The following is a 16,108-nucleotide window of genomic DNA, read 5'->3' on the forward strand; positions in this document are numbered from 1 at the left end:
GAACTTGGAGCCACTGCTTGGCTCTGTCTCTCAAAGAAAATAGAAATAGTCGTAGTCGGATGGCTTCAGAGCTAACTCCATTACTCTTTACTGTGTCACATAGGTGTAAAAAACTAGCTATGTGCATATTAGGATCCTCTTGAGATCCACTATTGAATTGGTCTTGCTATACCAATTGCATTAGTGAGGGTTTTAGACTGTTAGCTTGAACCGTGGGTCTCACTATGCTACTTCCACAGCTATCAGTAGTGGGTGTGGTGTAATCACCAAGGGTCCTTCTCACATTGTTGTTCACCTCTGCCATTCTCTCTTCCACTTCTCTCCTAGCCCTTGCTTTCTTCCTTAATTGTGCAAGTGTTATGTTTGTTTCAGGATCAAAGAGTGTGCAATCTTTCTCTCCTTTACATGCACAAAAACAAGAAAATAAATAAAATACACCGTGTGGAATAGAGAAAAAGAAGAAAAGAAGAATAAAAGGAATAATAAAAAAAATAAAATAAATTAAAACAAAAATCTAATTTAGTGATTCAACCCGATGTATGTTGTCAATCTCAGTTAATCCCCACAACGGCACCAAAAACTTGATGAGCCAAAAACTAGATACGGCCAAATATTGGCAAGTGCACCAAATCGCTTCAAGTAATATCACGGTAAGTAGATATCGTTCCCACGAGAATTAAAAGATTAAGCAAGCAACTTCTAATTGAATCTTCTAAGTAGATCAACCGAACCTTTGCAAGAAGAATGATGTGAATCTTGAAATAATAAAGAACAGTAAAGAAGAGTGTTTGGTGTGAATGAATGAATGCTTATGAATCTAAAGAAGTAAACAGTGAATAAAGATGTTAAAGGCTTCGGAGATATTTAACTTTCAAAAAAGGAAATACTCGTGTTTATTTACTTTGATTCATGCAAGATACTTTCACGACAAATCATATATATTCAAATTCCAATTCCTTGGCCATTCAATTTATCTTTAACTTATTTAATCGCCAATTTCTTAATCAATTAATTAAGAAAAGAGATTAAGCACAATCTCAATTTAACATCGCATAACTTTCTAAATACTATTTCTAGTCAAGTTGAAAAATCATGAGAAAGAGTTTCAAGCTAATTCCGATATTAAATTTTCCAAAGTAATAACAGAATCCAAGAAAGAATTAGAATATTTTCCAGTAATTCTAACCATTAAAGATGAAGAACAAGACTCGGTTTTGAAACCGTATCAATGCATAAATTAAAATAAAAGAAACAATTACATTACTAATCCATGAAAATCAAACAGAGCTCCTAACCCTTAACAAAAGAAAGTTAGTTACTCATGATAAACAAAAGCTAATGAATGAGATGATGGATGCTAGATTCTGCGAGATCCTTACTGTGAACCATCGTTCACTTATTTATATCCTAAATCCTATCCTAGAATTCAAATTCAAAAACTAATTCTAATCTTATCTTTGGAAGGATAAGATAACTAAAATAATAATTCAAATCTAAATTAAAACTAAATATTATCTTTGTAGAAGAAGTTACTGATAACTAATCATTCAAATCTTCAATCTTTAGGCTGAATTAGAGCTTCCTAGGAGAGGATCATGGGTCTGGCGCTGAACTTAAGACATTGGTACCAAACTTCGATGAAATTTGGACCCTTGGGAGTGGAAATTCACTTGAAATTGGGCGCTAAACTTGGGCCCTCGGCGCCCATGAAATGGATCACTTAGTGCTAGGCGTCATCCCCCAAAGTCAGGCACCAGCCTTCACTTTTTTGTCAAAAGCGCTAAGCTTCCACCTTGGGCATTGAGCTTTGGATTCCTTAGAGCTGGGTGCCCATTTGAGCGACTTTGTGAGGGGGTGCTGGGTGCCCATTTGGTACTTCTTAGGTGTCTAGTGCCCCTTTTTCTGGGACTTTAATCTTATGTCTTCCTTGTTTATTTCTCTTCTTCTGATTACTTTAAAAATAATCTTGAATACATAATAATTCTAAAACAACTCCAAATATATGATTAATTATAAAAACTTCATTAAAAACATAAGAACTTCGAATTAAACTTAAGAAAACTACTTAAAAAGATATATAAAATTTGCTAATGATGCCAAGGCATCAAGGAGAGAGATTCAAGAACTTGGATTTTGAGAGAAAGCTCTGTGCCAATTCTCAATATGAGAAAAGCGCATAATGAAAAATGTGATCAAACTAACTTCTTTTGGTACAAGTTGGTCTATTTATATATAGCTTCAAAGAGTAACTAACTAACTAATCATAAATATGCTAACGTAACTAAGTCTAATAAACTAAAAAATTTCTATTTAACATATGCATGCACCCATGCAGTAAAGTGAGAAAGGTATGGGTGTTAAGTCACACCATCCCTCAAGTCAAGCACATGTTTGTCAAGGAGCTTGAACTTGCGATGACAAGTTGCAAATAGGTTGGAAAATGTGCTTTCTTGGGACATAAAGAAAGAGTGATAGAATAACTATTGTATGATCTCAAGTTTAGAAAAGTTTTCTTATCAAGAGTTGTTGAGTTCTATGAGCATATTTTTCCATTCAAGTTTGATGATCATAATTTGTCATGCAAATCAGTGTCAGTAATAGGAAATCACAACCTTCCTTTCATTGACCCTTTTTCATACAACATTCATGAACTAATTGTATATGAACCATCAAGAATCAGACCTTGTAATTTTCAAAAATAATCCACACATACACCTCATCAAACTATTTCAGACTTAATTTTATGCTATTCAATTATAGTAAATGGTGAAAAATCTAGTAAGGAATTTAATAAATCTGTTTCAAATTTAGGCAAAATTTGACTTGGATTTTATTGAGATTCGACCATGTTAGGCTAATGTGCTCTCAAGAGAGGCATGTTTGGAACAATTATTATCCTTAGGCCAAACTTAGGTAACAAAAAACAAGTTTTAGCTTTACAAACTCTAACTTTTATACTCTATTGCTCATATATAAATGAATATTTATAATATTTACTGACTTGAGTTTCAAAGAGTCTTTTATAACTACACTCACATTTGTATTTGGTTTGACTGCAATAATAATCATTACAGATGTTCCAATAAAAAACTATCCAATTGCAATAACAATCATTATAGATGTTCCAATAAAAAACTATCCAATTGAGTTATAGTTTACTTTCATCATTTAAATTTTGGTTGCTAGAAACTCACTTTTTTTATTTACATAAATATTTAAAAAGAGTGAAGTATTATTTTGCTTCTTAATATTTGGGTTAAATCCTAATTTAATTCCTAACATTTCAAACATCCTATTTTAATTCCATAAAATTTCAAACAGATTCAATTGTCATGCCATTAAATTTGTCTTGAATAATTAACGAAAAAATGTTTACATTAGTGATAATTGGTACGTCAATTTTATTTACATACTAAAATCGAACATTATATTGGCTCTTAAATATGCTAATTATTCAGGTCAAATTTAACTGTGTGACAATATTGAACCCATTTGAAACGGTTTAAGACTGAAATAGGATTTTTAAAATATTAAGAACCAAATTAAAATTTGTCCCAAACGTTGGAGGATCAAAATAGTACTTTATCCTATTTAAAAATGATTAATTCTTAAAAAATATACATGAAAAGAAATGGCTACCAAAATATGTAGATCCAATTCGTGAAAGGCCCTATGAAATAGAATTAAACCCCCTCACTTTTTATGCTTGCGAAGTGAAAGGGGAAATATGCTTTCTCCAACCCACCACTAGCACTCAAAAATTGGAGGTACAACAGGCATGATGACTTCATCTTTATCGTGGCACCTACAAAATAGGTGAAGCAGGAGAGCAAAGCAAAGAGTAGGAATATATGGGAGAGATAGAATAAAAATAGAAAGAGAAAATAGAAAAGGAAGAATAGACTATAAAAGAGATTAACGACATATTATTCATCACAAATACGTATAGTTTGAGCAGCGTTAGCTTGAAGAGAAAGAAGATGTATTTCAAAGAAGAAACAGAGAAGAGAACAACAATAAAAGAAAATAAAAGAAGAAAAAAGAAATTAGGACAACATATAGTATATTGTGTTGTCATATGTTAGATTATATTAGGCATGATCTAATATTTTTTTTAACACAATAACAAGAATAATAATAATTATTCAATGAAAATCAATTTATAATTTATAATTTAAAATTTCAATTTTAATTTATTATTTAAAATAATAATTCAAACATTTATTCATATATTTTTTATTAGTGTTTTTAAATTTTTTTAATTCTAACTCTTTAGTTAATAGACATAAATTAAATAAAATATTTTGTTTGTTATACAAAAGTTATTTAAAGTTTTAAATTTTAAATTGTTATGTGATGGTATTTTTGGTATTTAAATTTTTAAATTTCAACTTTACTACAAATTTACAATTTCAACTCTAACTAAATATTTAAATTCTAACAATCATTGAATCATATAACAATTTTAAGGAGAAGTTGAGCTTTAAATCGAGATTTATTGATTGGATTCGTAAATTGACGACAATCGTTTCTTATTTTGTTGTGGAAGGTCAACCCTAGGGGTGGCAAGTAGGGAAGCTCGCCCCACCCCACCAAAAGCCTGCCCTTTAGCAGGTTAGCCTACCCCACCCCGCCTAATGAGGCAGTCCTGAAACCTCACCCCACCCCGTCTAACAGTGAGCTGGTGGACTGACGGGCCAAACCCATCAAATCTCCTTTTTTTACTATTAAGTATTAAATAATATATATAATTTCACAACCATTTTAATGAATTTATAATTTCTAAAAACATAAAAAATTATAATTTCTAAATTCACAAATATTAAAGTATTTATAATTATAAATATGTAATAAACATAATCATACACCAAGTTTTTTGAAACAAAATAATAAAACCAACATTGTCCAAAGTAAAATATATATTTGTCCAAAACATATAATTAAACATCTACAAGTTTAGAACATAATCCAAAACACTAAATTAGAACATCTTTAAAAAAAATTCTAAGCCCGACGGGGAAGCCCGCCCCGCCCCGCCAAAGCCCGCGGTTTAAGCGGTGCAGGCTAAGTGGGCTTTTGATGTATGGTGGTCTCAATTTTTCATTCCGTCTACCTTTTTGGTAGGTTACGCGAGCCAGCCCGACGAGTTTAGGCCCGTTTTCCACCTCTAGTCAACCCTATGATTTTTTTGAACCAAATAGAAGCATTCATCAAGGTGTCCCTCTATCCCTTTCTTTTCTTATTATGTGCAGAAGGATTTTTCTTCTTGCTACACAAAGTAAAGCAAAACATTCTCATTCAAAAAATTCAAATAAACAGAAGATGCCCAACTATAAATCACTTGCTATTTGTTGATGATTCCATTCTATTCGGTAAAACTTCGAAAAATAGTTGTGCCTCTATTCTAGAATTGTTAGAATCTTATGAGAGTTTTAGTGGGCAAAGAGTTAATCTTAATAAATCAGTCCTGTTTTTCAATAATAACACTCTAGTGCCAATTAGAACTTCCCTAGCAGCCCAGTTGAATATTTCTCACATAGGTTCACAGGATAAATATTTGGGTCTACATTCTTTTGTCAATCGCTCTAAAAAAATCATCTTCAACTCAATCAAAGATAAGGTTCTCAAAAGAAAATACGGATGGAAAAGGTTTTTGTTATCTAATAGAGAAAGACAGGTATTACTCACACTACAAGAAAATAAGCTTTCTGCCACACTTTTAAAGCGTACCGAAAAGTACAAAAAAGCGTGCCGATAGCTATTCGCCACGCTTTTTGAGCTATCGGCACGCTTTTAAAAGGGTCACATCTGCCAGCGTGCCGATTGCTCTATCGGCACGCTTTTGTAGATCTATTGGCGCGCTTTTTTTGTTGCCACGCTTTCATCTCTTGCCACGCTTAAAAAGCGTGGCCATAGGTCTTAACCTATGGGTACACTTGAGAAGCGTACCTATAAGTGTACATATCGCCACGCTTTTAAAACGTGCCCAGAAAGTTGGTTTTGGATACACTTCAAAAGCGTGCCGATAAAGAAAAAACTACTGCCACATTTTAAAAGCGTGGCTATATCCTTAGCAAATTTAAAAAATTAGTATAAGCTTTTTTACACACTCTAATACACTCCAAAAATAATTAAAAAAACATTAACAAAAATATGTAAATGTCATTTAAAAAAATTAATCAATAAAAAATAATATTACATTAATAGAATTCAAACCAAATTAGCCATGTCATCTCTATACATGCAACCACAGTGTACATGAAATTTACAAACATAAACAAAAATGAATTTCTAGGAAGGAAATTAAGAAATGTCATTGAATCACCCCAAGCTTGTACTAGGCCTTCCTCGGATAAAGGAATCAAATGGAAAGCTCCACAATACACTTCAAGAATAATCTGCAATTATGATCATATGGATAACGAAAAAACAGAAGGTAAGCAAATTATAAAGCATCTTGCCATGATAAATATTAAAGAAAGGAATCAAGTAGTCACCAAATTCATACTTAACTAAATAGCCACCAAGAGCCACCAACTGTGCATTCCTTAATCAAATAATCACCAAATTCATACTTAATTAACAAACAAGAAAACAAGTGGATTCTTCTCAAGTGAGGATGATGAAGTCAATGATAATTCCTTTTATTTTCCAAACACTTTGATAAAAGAAAAAAATTCTTTCACTACAAACAAAACTCACTTTTAATTTTTCTCAAACGACTGTAGAAAGAGCAAATAAAAAATAATAATCAAGTTATAAATCAGAAATTGCACAATGAAATAACAAAAAACAAAGAAGGGAAACAAAAGAAATCAAACCATCTAGCTCAAATTGAAAAAAAATTTAGGTGAAATATCTGCCAAACAGGAATTCTGGACAAACATCACTACAAAGGAATTCTGAATTCCTTGCATCACAAATTCAGCAAGGTTGATGTATAACTTCATATGCTTAACTTCTATTTCAATTTGAGAATAAGTTGAGAATGAAAGCTGATTTAAATAGGAAAGTATAAATGAAATTACGCAGGAAAGATCAAAATTGGCTAACGAAAGTTTGGTTGGTAGATACTAGTCATCATACCTAACATTGCTATTAACTGAAGAAGGGCCGTGTTTCCCAACAGTGCAATACTGATCTGAATCTAGCTCCCAGAGTGCTGGTTTTCCCTGTTGTGGCTGAAAATGGCCCAAGAACCTAACCAAATATAAAATCAAGCAACACAGTTTAATCTTCCACTATAATGCAACTAGGAAAGTAACAGACAGAAGGGTAAGTAACAAATAAATCTGGTTTGAATTTTTAAATGAGTTTTGAACTGTCATTCACATGGTGAAAGTTCAGAATATGTCTTGAGTGCACTCTCAGATTTTCATCCACCATCTACCTACGGTAGAGAAGCTAGTTTATAAACTGCCAACTGACATTATCTAATAAAAGAGGCAAGGAAAGAATTAACTAATTAAGAAAGCAAAGTGGCAACAAACATTACTGCATGATTAGTAATTTAGTAAAAGGAAAAGAACAGTTGCACACACACACAAAACACAAAACACACAAGAAGAAATGATCTTCGAGAAGTTGGAGAAGTTGCATAAAGCAATGATAGTCTTCTTTCTTATCTTGAAATGCTTCTTGCACTTGTGCCATATAATCTCTCGCTTCTTCATACGTTGCCACCATTTCTAGTTCTTTCACTCCTGATCGAGAAAAAGAAACTCAGCCGAGAAAATAATGTTGATAATGGGTTAAGAACTCAATTAAAAAGTTGCAAGGTCAGTTAATTTAAGGAACAATTTAGTTTTTTCTTTTTTAATTTAATTTAGTAGATTCTTTGGTGTTTACAAAATTTTTGTTTAACTTGTCTAAAGTAGAGATAAAGTAAGACTCGCATCTTTATTTTTTAAGTCTATCAGTAAATGTTAGGCACTATAGAAGAGACCTTAATTTTAGTAGACTGATAGCATCATAGTTGCATAGAACTTCCAATACACCTCTATCACGGATACACTGCTGCACCAAGACCGTTCTAGGTGGCGGTGCATCAGACATACTCACACCCTCAAGAAACCCCCATTTAGTATTTCTTTACCAAAAAAATTAAAGACAAAAATCAGAAACCATTCCAATAAGCAATTTTCATCATAACCAAACAAAATAACAAACGATCATATCACTCAAACCTTGTATCAAGTATCTGTACTATTCGAACAAATGCATGTGTGTCATAATAAAGTATAATTCATATACTAAGATTAAAAGAATACCAGTGAATGAATCTCATTATCCAAGTTGAAATAAATTTCATATACTCCAATATAAGAAATCAGTACAATTCATATACCAGTAGTGACTTGATAGTTTTCCATGCAGATCCCACTGAAGCCAGGGGTTTTTTTCTTGTAGTGTAATTTGTCACAAACTATGAATTTATCTAAAAATTTTATTCATTCAGACTTCAAATATGAATATGATCAATTAAAACCCTAAAAAATAGTAGGATTTGTACCTCTTGGATAATTTGAAGAGCAACCACTCCTCTGCTTTTCTTCATAATCGGTTTCTTCTTCGTCCAACGGCGGTCGGAGATGAAGTTGGCCAAAGCTACGCACAGCAAAATGGCGCCACCGAAGCCAACGGCGCGAGGGATGAGCGACTAGTTGGGGAACAAATAGAAGATTAATAGCAAATTAAACACAGCAAAACCAATTTAATAATAGAACCAGAACAAATAGAAGATTAATAGATATAAGAGAGGTCTAGAAGATTTAAAAAACAGAGTAGTTAAAAGGAGAATTTCACAAACCAGGAATCAGGAAGAACGACGGCGGCGTTCAGGACGGGGAGGACAGCAACGTTCACGGGACGCGGAGGACAGCGACGCTCACAGGACGGGAGAGTAGGACGCAGACATTCACGGGATGGAGACGACACGACGAGGAGAACACGCCTTGGACCGAGACCGCGAGACGTGCGAGTCTGCGATGGCGTGTGCGAAGGGGATTCTGTGCGACGGCGGTTCTGGCGTGTGCGAGGGACAGAAGAGAGTGAGAGAAGAGACTTAGGGAGTTAGGGTTCCAGTGAGGGGAGGGTGATTTTAGATTTAGGGTTCGAAGGCATGGGTGATGAACGATGAACGATGAACGATGGAGATGGTGAGGGTTGAGCGTCGATTGAGGGAGAGGAAGCGCTGATTGGGGGAGAGGAAGCGATGATTGAGGGAGGAGCGAGAGAGAGGCAGCGTCTTTAGTGTTTAGGGTTTGCGAGAGAGAGAGATCGCTGAGGGTGCACGCCGAGGCAGGCTGCGCCGACGGAGAAGCGCCGATAGAAGTTTGCAAGAGAGGGTGCGAGGGTTGGGAATCCGAGGAGGAGGCTTGCCGTTTGGGTGCGAGAGAGGGTGCGATAGAGGGCTACGAGAGAGGGCTGGGTGTGATGGTTCTCGGCGGTGATGAAGATGAAGGGCGTGCATGGGTTCTCATTAGCAGTGATGAATTGGGACATGGTAGTGATGAAGATGAAGGGGCTGGCAGCTAGTGTCCGAGGCTTGAGCAGTGAAAAGATTGTCACTTCTTTAGGGTTGAAGTGTTTAATTGGGAAAAAATTGAAGTGTGAATAAAAAATTGGTGAAAATTATGTCGCTACGCTTTTTTAGAGTGCCTATAGGAAGACAAATCAGCCACGCTTCAAAAGCGTACTTATTTCTCTCTATGGCCACGCTTTTGACGCGTGGCAAAAAAAAGCGTGGCCAAATCAATAATCAGTCGCCACCCTCATAAAAGCGTGCCGATTTCTCTCTATGGCCACGCTTTTGAAGCGTAGCAAAAAAAGCGTGGCCAAATCACAAATCAGTGGCCACCCTCGCAAAAGCGTGGCCATAGACCACTTTTAGGCACGCTTTAAAAGCGTGGCAAGAAAAAAGTGTGCCGACAGGCCTTTTTTCTTGTAGTGTCAGAGCAGTTGGTGAAGTCATACCAATCTACATCTTGTCATGTTTTAAACTTTCGGACAGCTTGCTAAATGAAATTCATAGTATTCTAACCCAGTTCTGGTGGGGGTAGCAATGCTCTGAAAGGTGAATGGTGCGAATCAACTTCAATAAGATGACTATGCCTAAAAAGAAGGTGGGCTTGGTTTCAAAGATGGCAGTGCTCAAAACCTAGCTCTTTTGGGTAAACAGTGCTGAAAAATCGTGACTCAGCCTAACTCTCTTCTTTCTAGAATATTTAAAGATAAATACTTTAGATTTAATTCTATCCTTACAGCAGAAGTAGGAATCTTACCTTCTTGGGGTTGGTAGAGTATTCTCTAAGGGAGGCGAATTGTAGAGAAAGACATTAGTTGAAATGTAAGTTCTGGTGGTATCTGAATCTTCAGTGAACCATGACTCCTTCCTCCTTACCCCTTTACTGTTCCACCATCTACAGCACTACTATCAGATAATTACCATTTGTTATGGGTGAAAGACCTATTTTTGTCAAATAAACAGTGAAACCAAGCATTAATCTTAAATCTTTTTTCTCCATAAATTGCTCAATGAATCCTCTCCAAAATTTTGGGAGAAGGTGAAGACACAATTCAATAGGTGATGAACAGAGCGAAAAATATGATGTTGCATCAAGATATAAGATTGCTTATCAATTTTACCCTAGTTCCATTGAATTTTGTCCAAACTTCATGCAACAGAAGACAATTTGGAGCCATTTATGGAAGCTGAAAATTTCTTACAAAATTTTGCTCTTTGCATGAAAAATCCTCCATGGTAAGCTTCCTATTCTGCTTCTCATCCACCAACGGTTTTCATCTATTCTGGCAACATATCCAATCTGCAAGTCAGCACCAGAATCACTCATGCACTGTCTATTTTTCTGTGCAGATGCTAGTCTAGTGTGGAAGAAAAGTTGTAACACCCTAATTAGCCTAAGCCTTACCTCGCGTCGTAAAGCCAAGGTCAATTAGAGATTACGACAGTTCTAAACTCATACATAATATATATATATATAGAAAGAATAGTATAATCTAGAAGCCCGATGAAAGATATAGCTCAAAAATAGAATTTTGAAGCACAAACGTACTAACAGAGCTACTAGCTTAAGGCATAAGAAACAGAGAAGATATAACAAAAGATAAGTATATAATATCATAGGGAACTAGTCACGACTCGCGGAGTTTAAGCCGGCTAGCCATATACTGATATACAAAACCATACAGTGAAAACATCTTATAAAACTTTTGTTCTCTCAAATACATGCCTCTAGGCAAAACAAAATACAAAAGGAGAGATGTATAAACAAAATAAACCAAAAAGAACTCCAAAATGATCCAAGATTCTCCGCTCTTGTCACCAATCAAAGCAACTCACCGAGGTGGGTTGCGACCTGCATCTGAAAAACACAACAACAATATGGTATGAGAACTGGAGGTTCTCAGTATGGTAACAGTTCCCAGTGATATAGGATATAAGACCCCGGGACGCCAAAGGCAATCCTAAACTTCATATCCATCACAAGATTCAACTTAAAGCATTCTAAAATATTTAAGCATAATATACCAACTTGACTTAAATAAACCAGGTTATCTATCTTAAGGAATTTCTATTCTAACCAAACACCGCTGTCCCACAGCCTTCACCAACCAATCATCCATGCGATCCCATCGCCACCGCCTTCTGAACCTCCTCAAACCCAGCAGAAAACACATATAATGTTCAAAGCAAGTAAAGCACAACTAATAGCATATATGGCAAATAATTCATATAGCAAGTAAGCATGTTATTCAATTAGGCAAACCATTACAAGTAGACAAAGCATACAAGCAGATAGGAAATGCTTATGATAAATGCCTACCCTACTAGCTGTGATATCACATTGTTGATTCAACTGCCAACCCGACACATCTCCATGGAGACGTCGCCCTTCGTATTTCTCATATGGGAACCCCCGAGATATAGTGCCCGGATCACTGTCCAAGTACCGGCACCTGCTCGCCCTATAGATCCGAAGGGATGCGAGCGGGATATTCTTGCCTCAGACCTCACATCTCAACGTAAGTGGGATTAACCACCGTCCTTACACCGCCGCCGCTACCTCGACAAACGGGATTAACCATCGTCCCTGCCAGGCGCATAGCGTCTCAAAATATCATGTAAAAATATTATTTCAGTGGTTTTCAAAAGTATTTTCAGCATACATATATCCATCACTTCAATCCGAGTCCCCGACTCATCTCAACCACTGTCCCTTTATAACTCAGTTTCCAAATACCAAAAGTCTATCATTCCTCATCTCATATACCAATCATCCTTCACCTAACGTCAAACCATTCTCAGCACGCCAGAAACCTAAGCCTCTATTTTCTAATTTACCTTAAAATCATGTACTAGAGCCCTTAATTTATATCCCATGTTCTAATACTCAAAACTAGGCCCAAACGTCTTAAAATGCTGTTATAGAAGCTTACAACCTTGTTGGAAAGGCAAAATAGTTGAAAACAAATAAATTTTTGAGAAACAGGACGTGTGTACCCGCACATATCAAAAGTAATGAAATTCTGCAACTTTGGAAAATTTCAGATTTTTAACACCAACTTTGAATGATCATAACTTCCTCTACCAAATTCCAATTTTTTACAAACTTTATATCGATTCGAACAGTTTTCAATAAGCTTTAATGCTAAACTAATTTCAATAGATTTTGAAAACCAAGGCATAAGTTATGATTAGACAAAATTCACCAAAAGTCAACTTTTACCAAGACTCACAAGAATCTCAATTTACCAACTTTCATAACCCAATACAACCAAAACCACATCAATTCTATCACATATCAGAATTTACCATTTTTCATATCCAATTTACCACTCCACCATATATAATCATCAATTCTCACTATCAAATACATAATAATACCCTTACTAACCATCATCATTATTAATTTCAACATCAAACTCCAACATCATACTGTCAACATCAATATAACCATTTATCAACAATCCCAACACTCACCTTCAATTACCAAAAATATCAATATTTATCATCCATTATCAACCACATCAACAAACCCTCATCAACAACAATAAATCATACATCCCTCATCAACCTGTATAATCATTAAATTCCAACAACATCATTATTCATCATCAATCATTAAATACCAACAACCTCATCAACAACACTAATCATCAATACTCATTAACACCAATAATTCTCCATAATCATCCTTAATCACAATATTCCAAGGATACCAACAATTAACATCAATTTACATATAATCATTCATACACCTACAACATTCAATCCTATCTTAGGGTCAACTAGCCTAAGTGTCCATGAATATTATATACTACATAGAAAAAACCGAAACCATACCTTGGCCAATTTCCTTTATGCACCCAAACTCAAAATGAGCACCAACAAGCTTCCAACCACAATCCAAGCTTTCAAATCCACTGCAACAAGCACAAATAAGTTCCAAAAGCTCCCAAAGCCACAATAATCAAACTATATACATATAAATCACCACAAATCAACCTAGGGTTCAACATAAGCATAATCTCACAATGGTTTAAGAGCTTTTACCTTTCCCAACAGATTTGATAACACAAATCCAAAGCTAAGCAAGGATTAGAGCAAACCTAAACATCCAAAATCAGAAAAACCCCATTTAACCCAAAACTCTAATAAAACCCGAAATTTTGAAGAGCATAACTAGAAGGATTTCGAGCTTACCTCTAGAGCTTCTTGGATGGGCTGTGTAGAGCTCTCCACGAGGAACGCATAGCCGCAAACGGTGCGGCGATCGGAGCTCTCTAGCTCAAGATATGAGCTTTGAAAGATTGAGATGAATAGTGCTCAATCTCTTCTCCTCTTCTCCTTTCAATTTCTAATTGTGTGTGCTTGTTAGTGTTGTGATGCTGATTAGTTCATTAACTGAGCTTTTTATATGTTGGACTTGGCCCAACTTGGGCCCGGTCTAACTCGTTAGCGTTTTTAGCCCGTTTGGCCCAACTGCGGGCCAAATCTTTAAAATTAAAGCCCGGTTTTCCATTTCTAATGTTTTTCTAAGGTTTTTTTTGACGGTTTTCACTTTTCTCGTGCGGTACCAGGCAGACTTGAACCGGTTCAACCGGTTCAACTACCGGTTCACGATTTTTTACGATTTTTCGTAGAAAGCACATTTTCTGACTAAGAAAGACTCACTGAGTCCAAAAATCACCTTTAAATCCCCAAATTCTCTCTCTAATTTTTTGGAATCTAATTTGGGCAATTAATCACTTAATTAACCGGTTGATTAGTTGCAGTTCTTACAAAAGTCCTTTGGCTTACCTCATTCCAGACCCTAAATGTTCCTTGTTCTTTGATTAGTGAAGGATTCGATGTTACAAACTAGACTTCAAGGAACAAGCTCTCATAGAGCTCAACTGGTTTTGATTATAGCTTGGAATATTTGGAAGGAGAGGTGTCTGTAAACCCCGTTAAAATTAGTAAATAATTAGTCAATAAATCAAATTTTAATTTGGAAAATTAAAAATGTAAATCTAATATTAAAAGAGTATAGACCTCTTCAAAACAAGAATTTTGTCATTAATTTTGAAAATTTTGGTCCAAGTTTGGACCGGATGGACAGAACCGGTTGAACCAGGCCCAAACTGGGCACGTGGGCCCAACCGGACCCATAACTTAAAAGGGGCAGAAGCTATTTCCTTCCCCCATTCAGCATCAAAACACGCTGAACAGCAAGGGGGGGAGAGAAGAGCTTCCTAACCCTCACCACCACCAGAATCCACCGTAACTTCTTTGTTCGAGCTCCGATCGCCACACCGTTTGCGGCCACACGTCCACTGCGTCGAGCTCTACGTTTCTATTGGATCAATTTCACGAGTATGCAACAATCCCATCTCAGATTCTCTACCCCTTTTTATTTTTGAAATTGAGCCCTTGTAATGAGATTTTGTCGAATTTGGTATTATAGGTTCGATTTAGCTTGCAAAGCTTGTCGGACTTGAGTTATTTTAATTGTGGGGACAGTAAGGATCACAAACCTTAGCCAATTCTTGATTTTATTATGTGAATTCTGAATTTTAAAGAATACTTGTGTAATAGGTGTGAACTAAGTGTGTATATATATATATATATATGCATTGGAATTGAATTGTGGATATTTGGAGGCTTAGTGGAGGATTGGTACTGAGGTCTTGGTGATTTTCAGAAGCTTGTGAGGCTGTGTGTGTGACTTGAGTGGTTGCCTTAGACCAAACGTGGTGATCGGTCAAGGTATGGTTTAGGTTTCACGTGTGTAATATATAATGTCGTGTGAAAACTTAGGCTAGAGAACCATAGGATAAGCTGGAATGGTTATGTTTATTGAATGTTAGTGATAATGATATGGTTTGAGCTTGTGTGGTGTTCACTTGATTTTATTGGTATTGATACAATGAATGATGATGTGATGATGGTTGGAGAATTTATGATCATGGCAATATATGTATATAGATTGATATGTTAGTTTGTGATTAAACTTGTAAAAATTGGGTTGAAATGAGTTGTTATTGAATGATTGAGAATATTGGGTATGGTGTGTTGTAAAATGAATGGAAGGTGTGGAGTTGAGTATTAGTATGCCTTGGTTGTCAAATATTTTAGTATGGAATGAGATTTTGGTAAAAAATAGAGGTTTGGTAAATTTTTGTAAAAACTGATTTTTAATGAAGTTTCGTAGTCCATAACTTGATTCTCAAATTTTGGATGAAAGTGAGATTTGTTTCAAACTAAAGAGGGTTTTATAAGCTTGAGAATGATATAAATTTTGCGGAAAACAAAATTTTGTAGAGGAAGTTTTGGACGTTGGAAATCTGGTACAAAAAGATGAAAAATTTTAAGATGCAACAGAATCAGATTTTCTGGTGTGTGCCTACGCACACTGATGTGCGCATGTATCCAGCAAAATCAAAAGTTTACCTGTGCGTTGGTGCACGAAATCACAATCACACTTTTGCAATTCCGCACAACAAACCAGCAAGTGCACTGGGTCGTCCAAGTAATACCTTACGTGAGTAAGGGTCGATCCCACGGAGATTGTTGGCTTGAAGCAAGCTATGGTTATCTTGTAAC

At 35.6% G+C, this 16,108-nt stretch overlaps 2 long non-coding RNA genes across 3 annotated transcripts; both read right to left on the bottom strand.

Moving 5' to 3' along the window:
• Positions 1-6,142: 6,142 nt before the first annotated feature.
• On the bottom strand, positions 6,143-7,200 carry LOC127742530 (uncharacterized). The gene is made up of 2 exons (XR_008003863.1): positions 7,087-7,200; positions 6,143-6,398 (listed from the first exon to the last, which is right to left on the bottom strand). It is a non-coding gene; the product is annotated as an uncharacterized LOC127742530 (long non-coding RNA).
• A 74-nt stretch (positions 7,201-7,274) lies between these two features.
• Positions 7,275-9,045, bottom strand: LOC127742529 (uncharacterized). Of its 2 annotated transcripts, XR_008003862.1 has the most exons (4): positions 8,810-9,045; positions 8,513-8,659; positions 7,946-8,089; positions 7,275-7,703 (listed from the first exon to the last, which is right to left on the bottom strand). It is a non-coding gene; the product is annotated as an uncharacterized LOC127742529 (long non-coding RNA). The 2 variants fall into 2 exon arrangements; XR_008003861.1 differs by lacking the exon at positions 7,946-8,089.
• Between the last annotated feature and the right edge of the window lie 7,063 nt (positions 9,046-16,108).

Source organism: Arachis duranensis, chromosome 10 (genome assembly GCF_000817695.3).
Source record: "Arachis duranensis cultivar V14167 chromosome 10, aradu.V14167.gnm2.J7QH, whole genome shotgun sequence".
Lineage (NCBI taxonomy): Eukaryota > Viridiplantae > Streptophyta > Magnoliopsida > Fabales > Fabaceae > Arachis > Arachis duranensis.